Below are 9873 nucleotides of genomic sequence, written 5' to 3'. Positions count from 1 at the left end.
CCCGCCACGGGCTTCCCCTGGACCCGCTTGACATTGGAGTTTGAGGGAAGGAATTTCCCAACTCTGGTATCAGAGCCGGATTGGGCTCGAGCTAGACTAGTGATTGGCTAGGAGGCGGGTCGAGTACTTTGCGCTTCAGGTACTCGGTTGAGGGGGAGCATACCAATGGTGGGTTTCACACTTGAGGGGGAGATTGTTGAGATATTCAAGTGTGATGAGTCCCACATTGGTTGGTAATGAGCTAAGTGAAGAGTATATAAGTGAAAGGACCCATGAACCCAATGCCTTAAGGTTTTGGGTTGAGACATGGTGTCGGATCCACTTGCTACGGTTGGTGTAGCCTTAGCTCATTGGTGGTGGCCCCCGCCACGGGCTTCCCCTGGACCCGCTTGACATTGGAGTTTGAGGGAACGAAATTCCCAACAGTGGTATCAGAGCCGGATTGGGCTCGATCTAGCCATGTGATTGGCTAGGAGGCGGGTCGAGTACTTTGCGCTTCGGGTACTCGGTTGAGGGGGGAGCATACCAATGGTGGATTTCACACTTGAGGGGGAGATTGTTGGGATATCAAGTGTGATGAGTCCCACATTGGTTGGTAATGAACTAAGTGAAGTGTATATAACTGAAAGGACTCATGAACCCAATGCCTTAAGGTTTTGGGTTGAGACATGGTGTCGGATCCACTTGCTACGGTTGGTGTAGCCTTAGCTCATTGGTGGTGGCCCCCGCCACAGGCTTCCCCTGGACCCGCTTGACATTGGAGTTTGAGGAAACGAATTTCTCAACAGTTTGGATAGCGGATAGGGAACTTATGAAAGGTAAGAGTCTGAAATAACACTCTCTCACTTTTCCCTCTGATTCGACTTGCATATGTACCTAGGAAAATGTATTTTGTCATCTCTCTTTATTTGTTCTAATTGGCTTCTGCATATAATCTAAGAGAGTTATCTGTGTCATTTTGTTCCTTGTTTCTGCCCTTGGACTCCCATAGAATCGAGTGCCTACAAATAAAAGTAAGTCTCATGTCAAATCCTTAATTGCTCCTTAATTATTCGGCCACTACATGGATGATAGGAGGATAATTTATGTTGGCCATTTTCCCTCCCTTAATTCTGTAGTGTTGTACAGCCTTAGGACTGAATGTTTGTGAGCCTAAACTGAAATTTTGAAGTTGGAAATATAACTCCCTCAATGTTGATAGACCGGTCCTTGGGTTACAAAATTTGATTAAACCTTGTTTGTGATAAATTGGTATGTACAACTTGCCTAAGACCTTGCCTCCCCAACCGTAAGTCTTATAGAAATGCTGTGGAAATAAAATAATATTGTGCACATGAAATCTGGACAAAACTGAATCAGAAGGTGTAGGCCACCTTGGGACTTTGTTAATAGCTAGCAATTGATAGTACTTTGTTAAACAATAAATTTATAGGCACCTAGTGATGATGTAAACCGAACCCCAAGCTCCTCTTGTTGCCTCCTGCTTATGTGTGTGTCCTAGGGTGGATAATTTCTTTGTCTATCATTTTCCTTGCTGTTCAGCCGTGAAACCTTCGACCCACAATGCATGTAAACCTACAGAATCAACTTTTGGAACTTAGAATATATTCTCCATCATTGGGTAGGCTGTTTTGTTGGAATAAATTGTTATATCTACTTTGCATATTTAAATCGGTATTGACAACATGTTAAGAGCCTCTTGAGCTCGTCTAAAGTCTTGAAGAGAAGATTGAGTAATTGAAAGTTTCAAGTCACTAGTAATGGCCTAAAAATAAACCGAAATGGTAGGCATGGGAAGCATTGGGTTGTGTCGTTACTAGCAATAAGTAACTATGAATCTAAAACAGAAAATTTAATAACATGGGATGCATGGTAAATTGGTTAGAAGCCTTGAATAGAGAACATGGAAAGTACATGTATTTTATTGGAACAATAGATGCGAATTCTGATTTTTTGTGATACCTAATGTTTAGGTGTGCTAACCTCTAAAAGTGTGGGCTGATTGATGATGCTTTGATAAAAAAAAAAGGTTAAAGACTCGAGGTAAGTGTCTAGGACATTACCCCTTGTGACTGCTAGCTGGTGCATGAGTTGTGAGCATTGCTCTCATGACCGGTTTCTTGTAAATATTACTTGGATTCTGCTCTTGAACTTGATATGCCATTTATCTTGTGAATTAATATGTCTTCGGCATCTTGATATTGAATCCATAAGTATATATATAAACTTGATTATTATCTAGTCATGCATACACATTCATGATTTTTATTGTATGTGAACCATGACATAGCATACATGCATAAGTTTCATGTTTCTGTCTGAAAATAATTGTGAAAAGTATGCATACGCTTGAGCACGCATCATGTAGGCATCCCTTCGGTACCAGGGAATGGGACACTTGGCTTCAGTCCGCATAGGCCGCAGTTGGAATCCTTCTTGTTAGGAGCCAAATTGGAATATTCACTGTGCTTGTTATGTACGTGCACTATGGTGCTATGAACGTACTCTAGGCGTTATATGCGCAACCTCTAGGCGTTATATACGCTATGATATTATTATTCTTGGAAGGATTTAACTTGATGACGCGACTGTTTTATAGTTCTGTATCTAGTTAGTACTGTTGCATTTATTGGTTTTGTTATCACACTACTGGGATTTTCTCACCCCTTTGGGGCTGCTATTTTTATAAAATGGCAGGAGGACGGAAGAGCATTTGAGGACTCTGATTAGTTGGTTTTTTTGCTGTTAAATTCTGCTGTGTGGGAATGTTGTTGTTGTTGTTGTTACTTGATGGATGACTGTATTAATTTAAGAAACTTGGATTACTGTTGGACTATGATTTTATTGCTGTTTTAATACATTTATGACCAGCAAGTATTTTAAAAACGAATTTAGAAACATTTTGCAAGAAAATGATTTCTGACGTTTTATTAAGTGCTGAATTTTAAACAGATTGACAAGCACCTTGCGAGTTATGTTTCGAGGGGCTAACGACCTCCAATTATCTTATAATTTATATGCACGCGAAGCCCCATGTGTCTAGTTTCTGATTATAACAGTTTTACAGTGAAATTCTGAAAACTTGATTTTATACGAATTTCTCAAGGAAGCAAGGTCTGTCAGCAAAATAATATTTTCAGCAAACTACGAAAATTTCAATTGTCACTCTGATTTTAGTAAGTAACCCGATTTCAATTATAAGCTTTAATTGGCCACATCGAAAATGTTTTTTTTCAGTATTTAAAGAAAGACAAAAAGAACTCTAATTCTGCTTAGCAAACAACTCTCTTGGATGCATACAAGGGAGGGTGTTACAGTGAGGACAAGATTCTTCGGCAGTACCCCGAGTTTCGAGCAGGAATGTTTCTGATTTTGAGGACAAAATCCTAAAAAGGTGGGGTGAATGTAAGAACCTGCACCGTTAAATAAGGTATTTTATTGGTTAATTATGATTAATTAGGAAATGATTCCATAATTGACCGTAATAATTATTATAAGGCTTAAATAAATATAGTAAGTGGTTAATAATGCTGAAAGTCGCTTTTCGGAATAAAAGTGCAGATACCGGTTCTGCTAGTCGGTATAAATGCGTACCGGAAAAGTATCCCGGAAAATTATGAAAAGTGCATGATAATTACTAGAATAATATATAGGACTTTTAAAATGAGTTTCAAGTTAAAATAATGAGAACTGGTGCCAGAACTGATACTGGCTATGGAAAAACGCCTACCGGAAATATGCTCGAAAAATTATAATAAAAATATGATAATTCTTGTAAAATTGAATAGGTTAAGAATCCTGAGTTTGGGATTAAAATGCTAAGCGTAGCAATTAAAGTTAAAACTGTGTGTTAATACTTAAGTGACCTATTTATACTCTTATTAAGGGCACACAACCCTAGAAAACAGTTTCCTACGTGAGTTGTTGGTGGAGGCTGACCAGAATAGTGCTCCATTGCTCTTCCCCTTCATTTCTTGAGCCAAGTTGCTATCTTTCTTGGTTTTCTTCACATTTCCTCCTTGTAAACACTTGTGGGTGGCTTTGAGAGGGTGAGAGGAAGCCTTTTCTTGGTGTTTCAGCTTCTGTGTGTGAGGGTAGTAGGCTGAGTTGGTGAGCTTGAGTTGGTTGAGCTTTTGTCATGGCACTTTGAGGTCCAAGGAGTAATCTTTGGGTGCAAGAACCAACCTTGGTGTGTCATTTTCGTTTCTTGAAGGAGTCAGAACCTTGGGGTTGCCTTGTGAGCTCCAAGAGCATCCCTCTTTTCTGTTTGGAGCTTGGTGAGTGGTTAAACCCTTTAACTTGAGTTTTGATGCTAAAAAATGGAACCTTGATGCATGTAATGGTTAAAAGATGATAACTTAACGTTGGGTAAAGCTAAACACACTTAGAAATGCATGTTTAAGTGTCTTTAATCGGTAAAAGTTGGACCTTTGGTTTGGAATTTCGCGAAATGCAGAATCTGCATTCTGTCGCGAAATATCCGGATATGTGATCGTGAAATATCCGGATAATGATATCCGGATATGGTATCCGGATATTGGTATCCGAATATGGGGTTTCTGATATCCGAATATGGATATCCGGATATGATATCCGGATATTGGATATCCGGATATGCCCCCAAGGAATATCCGGATATTCTGGGATATCGAAGAACAGTAGCTGCACTGTTCATACAATGGGCTATTGGGGGTTTGTGGCCCTAGATTGATGAAGTTGAACTTCTGTTTTAATTGAACTAAGTCAGAATCATGTGATTAAGGGCTTATGGCTTGTGTGAAGCCTTAAGACGTAAAACGTAAAGGAAAGGCGTTGTCTTTAAGTTGTATGCTTGTGGTGCATATTTATTGATATGTTACTGGTCTATAACAGATTGTGTTACTGCTGTGTGTGGACTTTGAGGTTGTGGACTCTTGGCTTGGATAGCTAGCTTGCAAGGTAAGCTTTCGTGTCCTCGGTTTAGCCATTGTTGGGTCCACCATGTCCCATGGGGGTATGGTTATATGCATGATGTTGTTTTCATGATATATTGATTTGTTGAAATGCTGTTGAGCTGTTATATGCGAGTGCTTGTATGATATGCATGTGGTGTTCCACCTATACGGTAAGCCTGAGTATGTGGTACATACAAGATGGTGAGGCTGTGGGTGAGGTGCAAGCGATGTTCCTTGCACTACTGTAGGTAATAGACGTATTCCTGCATTCTCTGGCTAGTAGAATAGTTACAACACACATGTCATGAATATCTGTTGCACTGCATAGTTTTGAGAACTTATATTGAATTACTGCTTTTGAACTTATATTGCACATGTAAGTGAGCTTGGGGTGGAAGATCCTTGAGGACCCCTTGTCTTACTGAGATTTCTGTTTAGAGATCTCACCCCACGTTTGGGGCGCTTATTTCAGGTTCAGGTAATGTTGAGACCTCAGGCGGCAGGAGGCCGGAGCTGAGTTAGAATTGTTGTTGTATATGCTGACTTGTTGGATGCTGTTTATGCATGCTGCGTTATGTTTTTAGCTTCAGTTATGTTTATGGATTATTATGTTGATTTGGTGAGCATGGGGATTGTCCATGACACTTAGACTTGTTTATGTCTTGTTTTATTTGGAGTTGTAATAATGTATCAGGATGATGGTCCGGACTACGAGTTGTAGATCCGTGATTTTAGATACTCACTTTATTATATATTGAGGAATTTCAGTAGATGTCTTATTGCAATTTACATTCAGGCGTTATTTCATGAAAGTGATTAAGTAATCAACTTGGCTAAGTATAATGACGTCATAATTGGAAAAGAAAAAGATATTCCGCATTTTTAATTAAGCGTAGCTTAATACGATGTAATGATAACTTTACCGGATATATACGGGGTGTTACACCTCACAATCTCGCAAACATAAAGCATGGCCAACTGCTCTGTAGTGAAGCTTACCTTCACTGGAAGAAAATGGGCAGACTTCGTCAGTCTGTCCACAATGACCCAGATAGAGTCACAACCCGCCTGAGTCTTAGGCAAACCCACCACGAAATCCATGGAAATACCTTCCCACTTCCACTGTGGTACTTCAAGAGGTTGAAGCTCACTAGACGGTTTCTGATGTTCAATCTTCACCTTCTGGCAAACCAAACACTTGGACACAAAGACAGCAACATCTTTCTTCATGCCCGGCCACCAGAAGTTCTTCTTCAGGTCTTGATACATCTTAGTTGCACCAGGGTGGATAGAAAATTGACCCTTATGGGCCTCAGCCATAACCTCTTCGATCAACGGACCTCGAGGAATCACAATCCTCTGCTGAAACAAAAAAGTCCATCTTCATTGCAAGACACACCGCCTTGGTTCTTCATGTAATCCAGGCACTCCCTCTGAATCTGAGCCTCTTTAATCTTTTCTAGTAGCTCATTCACAACATCCGCTGCTTCCAGCTCGAGAAGTACACCCTCACGCGGAGCGATCACTGCCAGGTTTCGGAACTTCTCAACCACATCAAAGTTACCAAGTAACAAACTGGATGAGCTCCCGGGTTTCCGGCTCAAAGCATCAGCTACCACATTGGCCTTGCCAGGATGGTACTTCAACTCAAAGTCGTAATCCTTTATGAACTCCATCCATCTTCTCTGCCTCATGTTCAGCTCCTTCTGGTCGAAGAGATACTTCAAACTCTTGTGGTCACTGAACACTACAAACTTCAAACTAAAAAGATAATGCCTCCAAATCTTGAAAGCAAACACAATAGCAGCCAACTCCAACTCATGAGTAGGGTAATTGTCCTCATGAGGCTTCAACTGCCTCGAAGCATAGGCAATCACTTTGCCCAACTGCATCAACACACAACCTAGCCCCTTCCCGGAGGCGTCGGTGTAAAGCTCAATCTCGAGCGCAGGATCAGGAAGGACCAACACAGGAGCAGTAGTCAGTCTCTCCTTCAACTCCTGAAAGCAAACCTCACACTCGTGAGTCCACACAAATGGAGTCTCCTTCCGGATAAGGTGAGTCAATGGCAGAACCATGGTGGAGAATCCCTTGATGAACCTCCGATAGTAACCGGCCAAACCCAGAAAGCCCCTCACTTCCGTAACTGTCTTGGGCCTCTCCCAATCCAGCACGGCTTCGATCTTGTTCGGATCCACTGCAACTCCTTCAGCAGAAATAACATGCCCAAGAAACTGCACAGACTTAAGCCAAAACTCACACTTCGAAGGCTTCACATACAACTTCTTCTCCTTCAGCACTTGCAGAACAGTCCTAAGATGCTCCATGATGGGACGTAAATTCGTACCCATCTAAGCCCATTTTGATGGCAAAATACCATATGTTTCCTCATCTGATGAGAAACTTCAGCATGAAAAGCTCTTGTTTTCCACATTTGTGACAAAAACACAGTGGGGGAACGGATGGTAACGTATTCCTTTAAAATATATTAAAAGGGGAACGGACTGAGCCGCATTTAATGCACCTGCTCCACTCATTTATTGCTTCTGTACACTTTGCAGGTGACGAAGGGTTAAAGACGTCTAAAAAGCAAGGCGGTGCACCAATTAAGCAGCTGGAAACGTGAAGAGCAGAGAATCAAGAGTTCTCATTGGCTGAAAAAGAAAGCAAAGCATAGGAAGGTCTGCAAACAACGGCTAATCATCACCAAATCCTGCCCCATCCAGCAATTCACGCAATCTTCACACTCTGCTGCCACCGTCCCGTCCCCTCATCCAAGCAACTAGCTCCAAAGGATTTACAACCTTGCCACTACTCTTCCATCTATAAATAGGACCACCTTCACACAAAAACATCATCGACTCCTGAAGGGTTTGAAGTCCGAAAGGAAGAGATCACTTAGTAGTAGTAGTTAGTAACTTGAAATGGATTTATACTCTTGAAGTATATATTATACAAGTAGAAGCTTATGGGTATTGATCAATGACACAAGAATGAAGCTCAAAGAAGTTTTATGATCAATATGAGTAAGAACAAGTAATGAATGTATTTGATTCAATGAGAATAATCAAGAATGATAGCAAAATCAATGGAACAATAATTCTTGGTGTTCTGAATCGTAATAAATGAGTTTATATAGGTGTTGGTACGAAACTAGCTATTTATAGCCGTTAGAATACTTACTGCCCAATAAGCATTTGAATATTTTTCGTGAAGTATTCGAATACTTCATCAAGTATTCGAATACTTTTCTTAAGGTATTCGAATACTTTGTTCATAGCATAAGTATTCGACTACAGTCAAGAAAGTATTCGAATACTTTCTTGACAGAATATAAATAATGCAATTTTTTGAGTTGTAAAGCATTCCTACTTGCCTCTAATCGCTTTTAATGTAATTCCTTGACTTGTTGAAAATGTTGTGAGGTTATGAAATATATCAAGGGTCTTTTTATAAATATTAAAGCTTTCAAGTTATTAGTGTCATGGATAATGCATGCATAGAGTTAAATATCTTTTGAGGTCATTTATGCATCATTAATCAATTACCTTTTACATTTAGATCTAAGCTTTCAAGGATATGTTGCAATCTTGATCTTTGATCTTGATCACGTGTGTTGAATGATTTGCTCTTGTTGTCTTGTTGGATTGCTTCCTTGGACTTTTTGATTGTTGCAAGTTGTATTATCTTTGAAGTCGCTTCTAAGCTTGTTTGTTATTATCAAAACTCTTGTATAAATGAACTCTTCATTTTAAGTGCATTGGTTTCACAATAAGCACAATAAAAGATTAATGAATGTGAAAATAATCCTTTGTTTCTAGATTATTATATTTTTACAATGTCATATACTTTCATATTGTATCGATCAAAGATGAAAGGTGTCCATTTCTTAGAGAACCACACTGCATATTAAGAATAGCAATAGTCGAAAGCTACTAAATTACAATAAGTTTTTCCTAAACATCCCAGACATAACATAAAAGATTGATATTAAGCTTTGTATACCATAATCAAACTGCATAATCCAAGTAAGATTCATGGTTCAGAATAAGACTCAGAATTAAAAATATAACAAAAGTACTTGTATTGTAGAATGATCCCCTCATTCTTGTTGTAGCTTTGCAGTTTTCCAAAGAAAAGCAAGTCTGAAGGAAAAATTGAAGTATTTGTTATCTGCATATTCAAAGTTCTCAATTGCTGCAAAAGCCAAACCAACCAACAACAACACAAGAATTAAGAGAAACACCATATCTATTGAACCCAAAATAAAAATTTGAAACTTTATTAAAAATTGGGAAAAAGGTTATGCAGTGGTGCACCAATTTGAGGTGTGTGATGTTGTTGGGGTGTGCAGTAAGAGCTGCGACAGTAGTCCGACGCAGTTGGGGTATTGCACCATGGTTGGGGTGTCAGGTGTCTGACATGGTTGCGGCAGGCAGGATCGCTCTGGTGGGATTCAAGTTGGTTTGGATACGGGGAAGGAGAATTCAGAGAAGAGAAGAGAAAAAGGAGTAAGGATTATGAAAAAAAATATATTAATAAATAAAAAATTAAAATGCCAGCTATTATAATGACGTGGATTAAAAAAACTATGTGTAACCTTTTGATTGGGTGGACCACAAAGAGTCACGTGAGCCGGGATAGCTTAAAATTTTCTCTTAACTTAGGTGTGAATGCCTTGTGAGTCACGCCTAACTTAGGCGTGAATGGTCATGCCCAAATTAGACGTGAATAAGTACAATAAATTCGTAAATAGTTTTGAAATAGCTACGCTATATATTCGTATTTATTTATAACAAAAAGCAATTTTTTTCCTTGAAATGAGAAGTGTTAACTTACATGCTTGAAGTAGAGCTTCCTCAATAGAGTTCATACTTTTTATACTTAACAATTTCTTCGTCAAGATTTTATAGGTAAGGTTTTAAAATTGTTTACCTTT

The 9873-nt window shown here is 39.4% G+C and overlaps 1 long non-coding RNA gene across 1 annotated transcript; it reads left to right on the top strand.

Moving 5' to 3' along the window:
• The first annotated feature begins 787 nt into the window (after positions 1-787).
• LOC133291635 (uncharacterized) lies at positions 788-3228 on the top strand. The gene is made up of 3 exons (XR_009748824.1): positions 788-818; positions 1974-2043; positions 2698-3228. It is a non-coding gene; the product is annotated as an uncharacterized LOC133291635 (long non-coding RNA).
• Positions 3229-9873: the final 6645 nt, after the last annotated feature.

The sequence above is a fragment of the Gastrolobium bilobum genome, unplaced genomic scaffold (genome assembly GCF_033153095.1).
Source record: "Gastrolobium bilobum isolate Gb01-03AN ecotype WA unplaced genomic scaffold, APGP_CSIRO_Gbil_v1 utg20969, whole genome shotgun sequence".
Classification (NCBI taxonomy): domain Eukaryota; kingdom Viridiplantae; phylum Streptophyta; class Magnoliopsida; order Fabales; family Fabaceae; genus Gastrolobium; species Gastrolobium bilobum.
Note: the sequence above shows the minus strand (reverse complement) of the source record. Positions and strands in the feature narration are given on the sequence as shown.